The following is a 15,612-nucleotide window of genomic DNA, read 5'->3' as shown; positions in this document are numbered from 1 at the left end:
GCTCCTCGGTCATACCTACCACGTTTCAAGTGCTCAGTAGCCACACGCAGCTGCTGATGACCATACTGGACACGGAAGATCTAGAACAATCCCAGCCTTGCAGTTCTGTTGGGCAGCGCTGGTAAAGACGATTGAGCAAGCCCAGATTTCTAATGTGGCTGAGATTCTTGGAATCTTTCAAAGAAGCTCTTTACACAAAAACAATTACATTACATGTTTGTAATCCGTGAGTCAGGTCACCTGTCAAAATTCAACTAGGCTTCATGCAAGGAACTTTCCCTGACTGTGCCTACAGTCCCTGGCCCCTCCCTCCCTCTGCTATCTTGTGTCTGCAGAGGGTCCCCCTGCTGCACTTGTCACATTTGCTGCCCCGTGTGCTCCCCACAGCCTAGGAAGAGGCTGGCACATAGTAGGCATTTGGCCTACATGGGGTTCCCTCCAAACAAAGCCAGAAATGGTGATGCTTATGCATGTTATTTATTGGGTAAGTGCCCATAGGAGAGCGGGAGTGGTGGAGGGAAGACAGGATGGGAAATAAACCCATCCAGAAGGTGGTCTCAGGTGGAGACAGCCTCCACCTGACCGCACAGGGGTGGAGTGGGGATTCTGGGGCAGAAATTACTTCAGCATTGGCCCCCTTGAGGCCGGGGCAGTGCTGGGACTGGGGAGAGGCAAGCGAGGTGCCTGTGATAGAAATGCAAGGAGGTCTGCATTTCAGAGGAACCAGAGAGAGGCAGGGCTGGAGACTGGCTGGGCGCCTGTGCACCAGTCCAGGGGGCTGGTTGGAGAACTGAGACCAAGACTAACACAGGGGCAGTGTGGATGGAGAGGAGGGGACTGCTGGGGTGGATGCTGTCCACAGTCAATCAGAAAATGCCTGCTCTGTCTTGTCCTCCTTCTTGGATCCCTTCTTTCTTGGCATCTGAACATGTTGCCCCTATTCACTGAGCCGGAGGAGCTACAATGAAGCATAAAGCACACAGTAAGGTTGGTGGGGTGGGGGTGGGGGCAGACAGACAAGCAAGCAAACATGATATAATGTGTCATAGAAGGAGATGTGAGTGATGTGATGAGGGAAAGTGACAAAAAGACACTTCCCTCTGCCTTGAGGGCAGAAGTGGAGAGCTTTGAAAGTACAAAGAACATAGTTCTGGGTCTTGAAGGCACAGAGGAGCTTAGCAGGGAGACCCTAGCCAGTCGGGGGAGCACATGAGCAAAGGCATGGCTGTGCTTGAGTGCGCTGATATGGGGGGAGGGGAGTGAATTACCTCTAGGGCGCATGTGGGTGGTGGGGTCCGGAGCACATTCTGGTTGCCACTGTTAGGCTCTCACTGTGTGGACAGATACTTCTGAACTGACTTAATCTGACAGCCAGTCTGTATGTGTCTATATAAATGTCCCCTCTTGACTTTGGAGTGTGGATCTGTGATGCACTTGACCTTCAGGTGGAGAGGAGACTCATGGAAGAAAGCTCCTTGGCGCAGCAGGACAGAAGCTGCCTGCTCAGGCATAGGCTGCATCAGGCGGGCTGCGAGAACACAACAGTATGGGCCCTGGAGCGTCTGCACCCCTGCAGAGGTGGGTATGGTGCCCCGAGACTCCCACTCTACTGTTTCCCGCCCCGAGTGGGCCGGATGTCCGTGCTGTGGTGGCAGAGAAAACCCGGGCAAGCTCCCCTCTTCCAGAGAGCCCCCACAGGGAAGGGGCTGGGTCCTGAGGAAAGCTTCACCTGGAGCTATAATTTTGTGTGATATAAATCACACATAAATTTTTTTTTTATTGAGTTTTAACTGTCCCAGCTGATAAGAACACATTTCAACACACAACATAACGGAAGACTTCCTTTTCGTTAGTTTCTAGGTGGAGCAAAAGGAAAAGCAATCTGTAAAAGATTGTTTCTGTTGTTGCTGTAGGCGTGTCCAAAGAATGGTTTTTAGAATAATCTTGTCTCTACTCTTCAACTGAATCGGAGGTTTTTAAAAAAATTAATACTACTGTTTTCTGTCCCTAAAACAAGGTACTCTTTGCCACTAGGTTTTATTCTCCCCCTCAAAAAAAAAAAAAAACAAAAAAACTCCTCCGAACCCCCTGTAGCTGTCATTTCCATTTCTCATGTGAGCAAATAGACTCAGAGAGGGTAAATGTGTCACACAGCCTGTAAGTCATGCTGCTGACATCCACTTGATTCAAGAGAGCCATGCTCTTTGCCTCTTCTCATGCCCTCTACCGTGCTGTTTGGTTAGTTTCAGAGAGAAGCACAGAGACCCAGAGCTCCCTGGAGCCCGGTCTGAGCACCTCAGCACCCAGTCACCATAGCCTCTCTGTTAGCAGGTAAGCAGTAAGGTGTCCAGGGGGTGGGCCATCCGCGTGGGGACCGCTGTGTCTTGCTTCTTTACTGATTACTGATACAAAACCCTTTGCTTCTCCAGAAAAAGCTGACCCTATTCCACTGGCAGGTGAAAAAAAAAAAAAACACATTTAAGCAGATATGTAGCCAAGGTGATGAGGGGCCTGATGGCAGGTGTGCTTTTGGGCCATTCTGTCTCCCCTGGGAACCAAGTTCACCCTTCCATGTTGTGATTTTCTGTTGCCCCTTGAGGCAGCATAGCAAACAACCACAAAACACGCTGTCTGAAGATAATGGTTTATTTAGCTCTTGATTATGGGAGTTGGGAATTCAGACTGTGCTCCGCTGGGAGGTTCTTCTGGCCTCTGCCAGATGCCTTTGTGATTGGCTGCAGCCTGGCTAGTCAGCCTCACTTCTGGGGGTGGCTGGCTGTTATCTGGGGGCGCCCTGGCTCTTCACCAGCAGGCTTGCCCGGGGATTGTTCTCATGACAATGGCAGAGTTGAGAAAAAGAGAGGGAGGGAGGGAGGAAGGAATAGAGAGAGGGAAGGAGGAAAGGACAGAGGGACAGAGAGATGCAAAGGACAGGGGTCAGGGAGAAGCGGTTGGTTTGGGGATGAATGTAATGTAGATGCTTGAATCTGCTCAAAACCACATGAGACGATATCCTCCTGCATCTGGAACATTAGGAATTTTGTAACTTGGGTATTTATTTTTTTATGTATTGATTTGTTGTCCTTCCATGATTCGGCCAAGGGCTGTGGCAGTACTTGACGTCCGATACAGAGCTGGGGCTTGACAGGATGCAGTCGAGTTCACCTTACAGTGATTTTGCCTGCTATTTAAAACTCTATTTTTGGGGCGCCTGGGTGGCTCACTCGGTTAAGCATCCGACTTCGGCTCAGGTCATGATCTCACAGTCTGTGGGTTCGAGCCCTGCGTCGGGCTCTGTGCTGACAGTTCAGAGCCTGGAGCCTGCTTCAGATTCTGTGTCTCTCTCTCTCTCTGACCCTCCCCCGTTCATGCTATGTCTCTCTCTGTCTCAAAAATAAATAAACATTAAAAAAAAAAACCTCTATTTTCTATTTGCCCAATGAAAATAGCTTTTTTTTTTCTGATGCTGGAAACAATGTGTTTTTTTTATTTCCAAAACATTTTGTTCCTTTAAATTTTTTTAATTTTGTGTGTGTGTGTGTGTGTGAGAGAGAGAGAGAGAAGAGAGAGACCAAGCTGGGGAGGGGCAGGGAGAGAGGGAGACACAGAATCCAGAGCTGGCTCCAAGCTCTGAGCTGTCAGCACAGAGCCCGACATGGGGATCAAACTCCCGAACCGTGAGATCACGACCTGAGCCGAAGTTGGACGCTTAACCGACTGAGCCACTCAGGCTCCCCTACTTCCAAAACATTTTGAACGATATATAAAATTCTTTTTTCTTGAAACACTTCCTTTATTTTTTCAAATGTTAATTTATTGTTGAGAGAGAGAGAGAGCGTGTGTGTGCTTGTGTGGTGGAGGGGCAGAGGATCTGAAGCAGGCTCTGTGCTGACAGCCGAGAGCTGATAGGGGGCTCGAACTCACGAACTGTGAGATCACACCCTGAGCCAAAGTCGGACACTCAACCTACTGAACCACCCAGGCGCCCCTGGACAATATATTAAATTCCAAGCAGGAAAGTCAGAACCTCCTGTGATCCCATCACCTGTGTCAGGGTGTTCAGGAGCTGGCATCACAGGACCTGCCCGTCCTGAGCACAGTGAGCCAAAGCAGGGTCTTGGGGGTGGGGAAGAAGTAGACTGTGGCCTTGCACCTCAGGCCCCGCCCCGCTCCTTCCCTATGCAGCCCTAGCTGCCTCATTGGAAAAGTGGACATGGTAATTTCTCCCATAGGCGTGGGGCCAAGGCTAAGTGCGAACACGCCTTGTCCAGCTGAGCACCTGCACGTGTGGGCTTTGACTGTTGGAGGCTGTTTCCGTTGTTAACCATCTCTCCCCTTCTTGACCACTGGCCAGTGCTCTTCCAATTGAAGTTCCCCCAAATCTTCAGGAGGGACCGCGGCTCAGCTCCAGCACCGCTCTGTCTGTGGCAGCAGAAATCTCACAGCCGGCAACTCCTTCTCAAAAGGCTTTTCTGCAAAGGAAAGGAAAGGTGAGCAAAAGGGGACCGAAGGACATTCTCCAGAGAGGTGTGAGTGGGGACCTGTGTGTGGCTGACACAGTAGTTGAAAGTGGGCAGGTTCCTCTGGGGGTGGGGTGGCCAGGCCCCCTGGGCTGAGATTTGCAGAACTAAACTAAAATAAACTTTACAGTTGCAATCTGGGTGATAGGTGTTTACTGAGTGGCCTTGCTGTGGTAAGTGCTGTGTAGGAGAGAAGGTTGAAGCAGCCAGGTCCAGCTGTTCAGGAAGTTGACTGCCATCAATGTGGGGTAATGGCAAAACAAGGCATATGAAATAAGAGGGCTGACAAGGCCGAATGTACTTGGAAGGGGGCCTTGGGAGCAGGCAAAACGCAGGAGCAAAGATTTGGGTGCGCAGAAAGGGAAGGGAGATTCTCCATTCTGCTTGGTACACAGGGTAATAGGGTTTGGGCAAGTGTGAGGAGTAGAGGCTACAGGGTAGCCAGGCCAGGATGCCTTGGCCTTGACGTCCAGGTTGACAGGGGGGATGGATGTCCAGTGGTCCCTGCAGTGTGCTCATGCCTCCGGGAACAGTGTCTCCTTGCAGGCAGGCCGGTCTCTCCTGAGGGTCCAGCTTACTAAGCCTGCGCTGGAGGGTGAGATCAGGGGTGGTCCAGGGTGCACCTTCTGCCGGACACAGCCCTGGAACCAGCCACTTGTGGTGGTTAGAAGAGAAGCACCCCCGTTCCTTGAACAACACTGCCATGAGCTGAAAAATTGTCTTAATAATCACACAAGCCCTCAGTGATCCCGAGGGGATCAGGGCCCCCTAGAGCAAGGACGCACCCCCGCTGGGCTGGCTGCTCGCTGAGGAGGCTGCCTTTGCCAGGCGTTCTGCCTGTGCATCTAGATCCCTTTGGGGATCAGACTCAGGTGCCCCCAGAAAACCTTTGTCTGTTGCAGAGAGATTTGCTTAAAGCTCTTTAATTCGAGAGTAGTTGAGCCTAGAGCAGCTTCAGGACATCCTCCCCCTTGTGACTTTCAGCTCCCACGCTCTCCGCCAGGCCCTGATGCCCTCAGAGGCCACTCGCAGGTTCTCATGAGCTTGGTTGGTGGGGGGGCAGGGGGGGATGTAGACAGGGTCAAGGAGGCCTTTTTCACCTTCTTTGATTTTTCTTCATGATCACTCACTAAGGATGCTTCTACTGGAAACTCTTACAGGACACAAGTCACGTGCCAGCTGCCCTTTTGAGACACGAGTCTTGTTGATTCTTTTGGGGGACACATTTGTGGGCTCACCCAATCCTATCATGCTCTGGTGTTAGATTTGGGCAAGTTCCTTAACCTCTTGGAGCCTCAATTTCCTGCCCAATGCGTCGAGAATAATCACCCCACAGGATGATGGCTAGGTCTAAACAGCGATGGTTATCAGAGTATTTCCCGGTCACAAGCGTGATACAAACAATGTGCAATTGGGAAGAGCTGCCCATGTACCTTGGTGACTCAACACTGCAGAGCTAGGAAAATGTTTCCTCAAACTTAAATCTAAAGGTATTTTTACTTTAGAAAATCTCTTGCGTTTAATATCTATTTGTCTCATATAATGTGTTTTATGATTTTGACACATATAAAAGATTATGTAATGATGCGTGAATTATGAAACATATAATGAAGGAGACACCCAACATAAGAGCACTATACTCACCGTTAAGACTTTGGCTTTGAAATGTCCAGCCTAGGTGGAGCCTCAGCCCAGTTGAGCCCCATTTCCCTGGAGTCTATTTCCTGCTGGCTGTGGGGAAGGGGGGATAGATAGGGGATGAGGGGAGATGAGCCCATGGGGGAAGCCCAGTCCCAGAATTGGGGGGGGGCACAGATCCCTGAAATGTGACTTCTCTTCTGACCACGAGTGACTCCGAGTGTTTCCCACAGTTCTCCAGGCCGGAGTTCGTCTTGCTGGCTGGAGAGGCCCCAGTGACTGTGCACCTGCCTGGATCAATTGTGGTAACCTCTGGGTTGATTGGGCAGGGGTGGAGGGTGGGGAGGGAACCACACTGCTGGGAAGGCCTGGAGGCCGACTGACCCCTGAGTGGGGTCTCAGGCTGGGAGGGCCCTGGGTGGGGGGGTGCTCACTCTCTTTTCCAGGCTCCTGCCAGAGCCCTCTGCCAAGTCCCACTCCTGCTTCCTGTCCTTCAGCACTTCCTCTTCTCCTTGAAGACGAGCCTTCTGCTACTTCCAGCTCATCCTGCTTGGCTTTCCAGATGCAGCTCAACTTTGTCACCTTAATGAGTCAGGAAATATTGTTTGAGCATCTAGTCGGGGCCAGGCCCCACTCCAGAACCCAGATCTATGTAATGTGAGCAAAATGGAGTCCTTTCCACCTGGAGCTTACATTCTAGCATATTCGTACTTGTCCATTTGCTGAGGTGGAAAAGTCAATCTCCTTTCCCTTAGCTCTGTTGCCCCAGCCCAGGGAAGACTGTGGGGCCCCAAGGGGTTCAGCCTCTGTCTGGAGGGGCACTCGGTGTCTGGATTGAGGGTGGGCAAGAGGCTTGTCCCTGCTGATACACACTCAAAGAGCTTTGATGATACTAGACCAGAGTGGGGACAGCCACTGCCATGCTCTGCTCCAAGATGTCTTGGGGGTATGTGTGCTTTACTGAGACCTTCCTGAGCCAGCCCCCTGCAGAGGAGGGGAGAGATAGGCTTCCCTGGAGAGTGGAAAGGGGCAGCGGGAGGGACAGGTTGGGCTGGGCTGGAGCACCAGGGTGTCAGGGAGTTTGCAGCCAGGACCTGTCCTGGCAGGTGGGCAGCAGAAGCTTCATTGTCCCATTGGGCCCCACTTAGAAAACACACGTTCAAAGGCACAACTATTAAGAATTTCAAGGGGGCCCTTGTAGAACATTAAACCCAAGCAGAGGGCCCTTCCGAGCACATGGGTGCCCCCACACCTCTCTCTTAGCCTCTGCACCAGAGTGCCTCAGAGTGTATTGTGTGATCAGCCCTGCCCAGGATCATGTAGGAACCCTTTCACACAGGGACCTCAGTTCCACACTGGCCCCTGGAATGTGGGGGCTGCCCCTGGGTGACACAAGGGTTGTGATGTGGTCACAGGCATGGTCTCCATGACGCTAAAGTCACACATGTCAGTGTCCATATCCATGACTGTCCTCTAATGAGGACTTTCTGGATGGAGGTCCAGGCCAGACCCCTGGCTGGGCTTTGGACACAGGTGACACTCAGCCTATGTCCTTAGAGAGGCCAGGGCTCTGAGCACAAGGTGCCATGGAAGTAGAAAAGGGAGTGGGTGGCTCTGCCCTCCAGGCCACAGACAAGGATTTTGAGCCAGACCTAAAAAACTGGTAGGAACCTGCCATGTGGGGAAGGAGAGGAGGAGTATTCTAAGCAGGGGACATTGCATGCAAAGACACAGGCAACAAGCCCATGTGGGGGCAGAATGATGGGTGGCTGAGCGGTGGCAGCTGTGGTCAGGGTGGGGCTGTGGTAGCAGATGAATCTAGAATTAATCTCAGCAGGGTGAAGAGAGAAGTCTGGCTGCAGCTTATCTTTGGATGTGGCTCTGCTGACCAACTTCTCGGTTCCGAGCAATCCCCTTAACTCCTATCTCCTCATTGGATCTGTGCCCACCCCTAGTCTCTCTGCTGTGCACTGGGGGTGGGGGTGGGGGCTGGAGGAACAGATTCAGGGTGCTTGACACCCCTGGGACATATGATCCATGGATGAGGTCCCTGAGAAGCCTAAGCCCTTCTAGGAAGCGGAGCCCAAGGGGCAGCTGGGGTTTCAGCAACCAGCCTTTAGAGTCCCTGCAGAGCCTTATAGAATGCGGACTTGGGTCCAGTTCCGCCTCCTACTAATTCTGGCACCGTCCCTTCCTATGCTTGTCATCCCTTAACTAGTATCTTTGAACCTCATTTTTCATCTACGGTATGGGAACCCTAACATACTTATCTCATAAGGTTGTTTTTCATTAAGTGAGACAATGCGTATAAAGTGCTTAGCACAGTAGCTAGCCCACAGTCAAGACTCCTGTCTCGTGAGTTATTGTTACAATTGATACTATTATCATTTTCAGACCAAAAAAGGGAAATCCTATTTGGCTCTCAGGGCCCTCTGCGTGGTGCTGTTGAGTGGGCAGTGTCTGGAGGTGAAATGTGACATTATGTCAACGGCAGGAGCTGTCTTCAGTGCTGTCATGTCTTTTGTCAACCTTGGGGAGCTCACCTACTTTGGCTTGGCTTACATGAAAGGTAAGCGTGTGTGCATAACCTCCTGCTGGCCTGGTGCCTCACGTAACCCAGATACCTGCTTACCCGAACGCTCTTCCTTCTACGAAAATTGCTTGAGGCTGGGATGCCTCACCTTGCGCATTTAGACATCAGTTAGCATGGTGAAGCTTCAAGTGCTCATTGCAAAGTGTCAAGGGAGTGCAGGAGATTATAATGAAATCGTATATGTAAGAGGCTATGGGTTTCTGTGATTTGCTGGGTCTGGTTGATCTGGTTGATCAGTCTCAAAGCACTGATGCTAGATAAGTGAATGTTAAAAGCATCTCCATGTAGGGATGCCTGGGTGGCTCAGTCAGTTAAGCATCTTACTCTTTTTTTTTTTTAATTTTTAATGTTTTATTATCCATATTTGAAAGAGAGGGAGACAGAGCGTGAGCAGGGGAGGGACAGAAAGAAAGAGAGGAAGATACGGAATCGGAAGCAGGCTCCAAGCTGTCAGTACAGAGCCTGGCGTGGGGCTCGAACCCACGAACCGTGAGATCGTGACCTGAGCCGAAGTAGGACGCTTAACTGACTGAGCCACCCAGGTGCCCCAAGTGTCCTACTCTTGAGTTCAGCTCAGGTCTTGATCTCAGGGTTGTGAGGTCGGGTCCCCCCGACTCTGGGCTCCACACTGAGCCTGGAGCCTACTTAAAAAAAAAAAAAAAAGCAGTTCCATATAGATGGGAATGCAAAATGGTGCAGCCACTGCTAAAAGCAGCAGAGTGGTTTCTCAAAAAATTAAAAATAGATTTGTCACATGATCCAGCAATTCCACTTTTGCACACATGCCCAAAATAATTGAGAGCAGAGTCTTCAAGAGAGGTTTTTGCACCCTTGTGTGTAGCAGCATTGTGTGCAGTAGCTAAACTGTGGAAGCACCCCCAAGTGTCCATTGGCAGATGAATGTGTAAGCAAAGAGTGGTATATACGTATGATAGAACATGATATTCCACCTTAGAAGGGAAGGAAATTCTGACCTATGCTACAACAGGGACGGACCTGGAGGATGCTGTGCTGTGTGAAATAAAACAGTTGCAAAAAGACAAATATTGTGGAGGTACCGAGAAGAGGCAAAATCATAGAGACAGAAAGAATGGCAGTTGCCAGGGGCAGGGCGGAGGGGGAGTAGGGGGTGTGGTTTAATGGGTACAGGGTAGCAGTTCTGGTAGAATTCTGGAGGTGGGTGGTGAAGATAGCTGCATGGCAATGCGAATATACTTAACAGTACTGAACTGTACCTTCAACTGTGGTTAAGATGGAAAATTTTTTTATTATGTGTATTTTACCACAACAACTTTTTTTTTTTTTTTTTTTAATTTCCATCGAAATATACAGGACTAACGGGAACTCAGCACCCCACCCAGGAGCCGTTATGAAGACCTTCCCCTTTCCCAGTTCTGCCCAGTTCTTCCCTTTTACCAGCTCTGCCCTTCCATTAGGGACTCCTATTTCCAGCCACGCAATTATACCTTTGCTGTAGTTGATGCTCTCTAAGTGCTGTGTGGGAGAATGGAAAGGAGGTCGAGTTTGGATTATTTGGGCTCTCAGGTTCAATCCTGGCCAGCCCCTCTTGCTTAGGAATCATAATCTTGGTGTTTCTCTATTCTCCCATCCCCAGTGGGAGGGGCTCGGGAGCTTGTTGTGGGGTTGGTTAGTGGCCAATGGGGCGGGGGGACAGGATGGGGTAGGGGGTGCCCTTTCCCCATAGCTCTCCACAGACCTCCAAGAGACCCCTCTCCCAAGTAAAAGAACGAGCACGATATGCTTCGATGTGATGGACTGATGTTGGCTCGATCTTTTGTAAAGTGTGAAAAGAAGAATCTTTAGGAAACACTGTATCTTTATTGATCTGTAACATGCAACTTAAAGAAAACCAGTGTGCTTGTTCTGAGTCCCAACCTTGTGTGTATCTTGGACTGTTTCTCCCCAGTCAGGTGTGTGTCCCAGACCCCTCCATGTGGGCATTCTTGAGCTGCTTAACTGGGATGTTCTGAGTAAAATGCTCAAAAGTCCCCAGTGTGGGGCTTGGAAATAAACCCACTGGGAGGGTTTGCTAGCCAAACAGTAATGGACATCTGTGTATCAACTGGGGAGAAGTGGCCCCAAGGGAAGGGTGAGTTGGTGTGAGTGGTCAGATTCAGGAGCAAGGGCTGAGGGCAGAGGGGGCAGAGGTCTGGGTGCTGTGCGGTGAATGCTATTTTGTCTTCTCTGGAGACCTCCTTCTCTTTCTCCAGCACACACAGCTTTTGAGAGAAAAGGCTGGTTATCCACTTAAAGGGTCTGCCTTCCAAAACTTGGCAGAACTCCTGTGCCCGAGGAACCTGCTGCAGTGTGCCTCTGGGCTGAGAGACTGACGCATGGAGAAGGGTGTGGGCAGAGCAGGGCTGGGGCAGGCCTGCGGGGGTCCCAGAGGGAGTGGGGGAGGGGGTCAGGCTTCAAGTGAAGAGAGCAGAGGTGAGGAGGTAGTGCCTGCAGTGGCTGGGGCTGATTCACCATCCCTCCTGGCAGTGTTGGAGGACAAACTCAGCAGGGGTTGAAGTCCTGAGCTTGGAGTGGAGTTTCCAAGCTGGCAACATCCAGGTCAGAAGGCAAAGATGACTCCACTTAAGCCCGGTCAGTTTGCTGGGGCTGCTAGAACAAAATACCATAGACTGGGGAGATTAAACAACAGATCTTTATTTCTCACAGTTCTGGAGACTGACAAGTCCAAGAACAGGGTTTGAGCTTTGTCAGGTTTGAGGTTCTGCTCCTGGCTTGCAGATGGCCACCTTCTCATGGTGTCCTTACATGGCAGAGAAAGTGAGCCATGGTCTCTTCCTTTTATTACACTAATCCCATGATGGAGGCCCCATGATAAACCTAATTACCTTCCAGAGGCTCCCCATTCCCCCATTACATTGGGGGTAAGAACTTTGGGGAGATACAGACATTCAGCCCATTTCATGCCCATGGCTGGGGAAGTTTAAGAATGGTCCAGTTGAGGCAGAGGGCCTGGCCCATGGCAAAGAGCAGAATAAATAGTCATTTCTTTGTTTTTGACTTTATAGATAAATAGCTGGAAGGCAGCTATTAAGTGATATCTTCTCTGAGATAAATAATCACATTTCTCCTCTTGGCCTGAGTTCCTCTTCTTCGACTCTCTCCTCTCTGTTTCTGACTCCTGGCCCCTCCACAGACCCAGCAAAGGTCCTGTGGCAGCAGGTGTCCAGATGACTTGCTTTTCTCCTGTTTGACCCTTCTGGGCAGAGCTCAGGGCTGTGGGTGTGAAGGGGTGGAGTCTGTCTGACTGCCCTTCCCTCTCTGTTTCAGACAAAGAGTTCTTTTTCTTGGATGATGAAACCAGGCTGTGCAAAATAGCCCCTGAAGGCTGGAGTGAGCAGCCCCAGAAGAAGACCTCCTCAAATACCTTCACACTCTTTCTGAGGATAAAGTTCTTTGTCAGTTGCTGTGCACAGCTCCAGTAAGTGCTCCAAAATTTTTCATTTGTTCCTTCAGGGACCTGTGTATGTGCTGGCTGATGTGCTTGGTGAATGGCAAATTACGCATAAATAACAGCAGTCATTGTGGTCCATCTTGCTGGTTAGATTCCAATATGACAGAACAGGGGGAAATCCGTGTTTGGGTCCCGGTCAAAATGAGAACTTGCCCTTTTGTTTCAAACGTGGTCCACTCAAAGCCAAAGTTCTCCCTTGACCCCAAAATGACCCTCCCCGAGCAGCAGATCAGGGTTGGAGGAAAGGGTTATGTGTGGCTTCGGAGTTGGGTAATTGCCTCTTTATTCCTTTGCTTCCTGAAAACAACATCTGAGCGTCAGTTTTCTCACTTGAACCACGGCAACAAACATCTCCGTGGGTGTTGTGTCAAGTGCTTGGCACACAGTAGTCCTCAACTTGTGGCAGGAGGCATGATGTGGGTAAAGGAGACCACACTCATCTTGCTGGCATCGCCCTCTGGGTTCTTTTAGCTTGCACCCCATCTTTTCTCCTTTCCCTGCTTCCCAGACTGAGAAAACCCTCCGGTTTTAGTGTTCTTTCCCCCTCTCAGCATTCCAGTGACCCTTATTCCTGCGTCTCTTTCCCAGGAACAGCCAGGCAAGGCACCAATTTTATCTGCAGCTTCGGAAAGACATCCTGGAGGAGAAGCTGTACTGCAATGATGAGACGCTGCTGCAGCTGGCGGTCCTTGCCTTACAGGCTGAGTTTGGCAACTACCCCGAGGAGGTGAGGGTGGAAACCTGGGGCCTGTGGTGGGGTCATTGGAGAAGCAGTTATGGGAACTATTAGAAATGTGGAGACTGAGACTTTGAGAAGTTTTCAGCCTACCACTGAGACTGAGGTAAATGGCATCCATCCACTCACCCATCCATGCATCCATATATCCATCCATGCATCCATGCATCCGTGCATGCATTCATGCATGCGTCCATGCATCCATCCATCCATCTATTCATCCTTCCATCCATCCATCCATCCACCCACCCACCCACCCATCCATGCATCCATGCATGCGTCCATCCATCCATCCATCCGTTTATCCATCTATCCATCCACCCATCCACGCATCCATTCATCCATCGATGCACCCATATATCCATTCATGCATCCATGCATGTGTCCATCCATCCATCCATCCATCCACCCATCCATGCATCCATTCATCCATCCGTGCATCCATATATCCATGCATGCATGCACGCATGCGTCCATGCATGCATGCGTCCATGCACGCATCCATCCATCCAACAAGCTTTCACTGAGTGCTTTGCTGGGCTTTGGGGGTACAAAGATGGACAAGTCAAGTGTCTACATTGTAATGTACTTCTAATTTGAGGTTTCTCCTAAAAATAATAATTTGCTAATTTATTGAGTTCCCATCCCCTTCATCATCACCAACAGGAAAAGACAACCTTTATTAAGAGATCACTCTGTACCTACCGTTGACCTAGACTTTTCCCACAGTGTTAACTCACTCAGTCCTCATAGCAACATTGTATTAATCACATTTTCTAGAAGAACAGTCTGAGACTCATTTGCTAGAAAATGGTAAAGTCTAAATTTGAGCATAGGTGTGTCTGACTCCAAGGCCAGTGCTGATTTTGCTGGAAACATTGCTTTTCAGAGCTTTACTCTTTTTGGCCAAACCCTTGTCCTTGCAGCAGAATCACACATATATTCCTTTGATTGATTTTGCCTATGATGGTCTCGTATTACAGTACTCAGGGAGTTAGTAGAGGCTACTGGCTATTTAATTTGCAGATGCATCACAGCAAGGAGGGATGATGTTAAGCGATTTACTTACGTATTTAGGATTCAAAGTGGGGACACAAGACAGGAAGGAGGGACCAGCCAGGTAAGCTGTGACAGAGAGCAGTGCAACTTTGCTCTGGGTTCAGGAAGCCCCTACCCGTGTTCCAGATGAGGGGAAAGGGGCTTGGCAACAGACCTCAACTGAGACTGAGTCATGTGACCCAGCAGTGTGACGTGGCATGCAGTTGTGGAGGCCATCTCTGGCTGCATCGGTAGAAATGGAGAGGGAAAAGTGAGCAAGCAAGGTGGGCTCCCCACCAGCCCCCTGGGCTCTCTCTTGAATGGTATTGCCATCGTTATGTGACATAAGCTGGGTGCCTCTAGGAAGTGCTTACCTTGGAGAAGCTACGCTCAAGAGAGAACCTGAGAACTGCATGAAGGAAGAATCCACTGCTCAAAGGGAAAAATGTAAAAGGCCTAATCCCTGTTCCCCGGGGCCTTTGACTGCTTTCCGGAAAGTATCTGTACACCCATCCCCACCTCACGTACCCTCCAAGGCCAACCCCAACCTCACAACTTTCCTGGCCTCCCCACAGGTAGAAGGAACCCCACTCTGGTCCTTTTTGACATCTCCTCCACACCCCTTGGCCAGGAGAAGGGATAATTCAGCACTCTCTTGATAGCAAGTGACAGAAAATCAAGCTCAGATTGGCTTGAATGAAACGTGTAATTTACTGGTTTGCAAGACTGAAGTGTTCAGGTCCTGCCTACCGTTATGACAGGCTTCTAGTCCTTTTACTGCTTACCTGGTAGCTTCTTCCTATCTTTTTTTAGCCTCCAGGCCTGGGGTCCTACCATGCCTAGGGCTTGCTGGGCTCAGGGATTCAAATGACATCAACGGGACTTGGGCTTCTGTATCTGTGGGCCGTGCTCTCCTCTTTCAGTTTTGCCTTCGGTGGCTTCTGGATTCTACCCTCCAGGTTGCAGCCTGGCACCAAAGGGAGGGTCTGTCTCTCTCTCTTTCTCTCTTCTGCTCTCAGTAATGCCATGGAGATCCTACAGTTCTGTCTCATTGGTTCTGATGGGGTCATGTGCCTACTCAAGCCAGTCACTGTGCAGGGAGATGCCATGCTCTGATTAGCTAGACTTGAGTTACATGGCCACCCCGAGAACCAGGGTAGAGTTCACACTATGCAAATGCATGGACTGAGGGGAAGGAAGGATGGTTCCCATTTCCAGAAAGAGAGGAAATGGTTGCACATGGCTAAAAATATGTCTACTACCAGTGGGCACTTAGTGATTGGCCATGCTACATCCTTGGTGAACAAAGGAGCTGTGTTTAGCCAAAGTTCTGAGTCTGCTGGGGTCATTTTGGTCTGGCCTTGTGTTATAGGCTGAGGAATGTTCCTCCAAAATTTATGCGTTGAAGCCTTAACCTCTGGTACCTCAAGAATGTGATTATATTCGGAGACGGGCTCTTTAAAGGGGTGATTACATTAAAATGAGGCTTTCTGGTCGGGTCTTAATCCATTCTGACTGGAGTCTTTATCAGAAAAGATTAAGACTCACAGGGAGACACCAGGGATGCTGGAGCACAGGGGAGAGACCAGGTGAAGAC

The sequence above is a fragment of the Lynx rufus genome, unplaced genomic scaffold, assembly GCF_022079265.1.
Source record: "Lynx rufus isolate CCGP_SWC_20201006 ecotype Redwood Valley unplaced genomic scaffold, mLynRuf1.p SCAF_11, whole genome shotgun sequence".
Taxonomy (NCBI): Eukaryota; Metazoa; Chordata; class Mammalia; order Carnivora; family Felidae; genus Lynx; species Lynx rufus.
The sequence above is the reverse complement of the archived record's forward strand: the minus strand, read 5'-3'. Positions refer to the sequence as shown.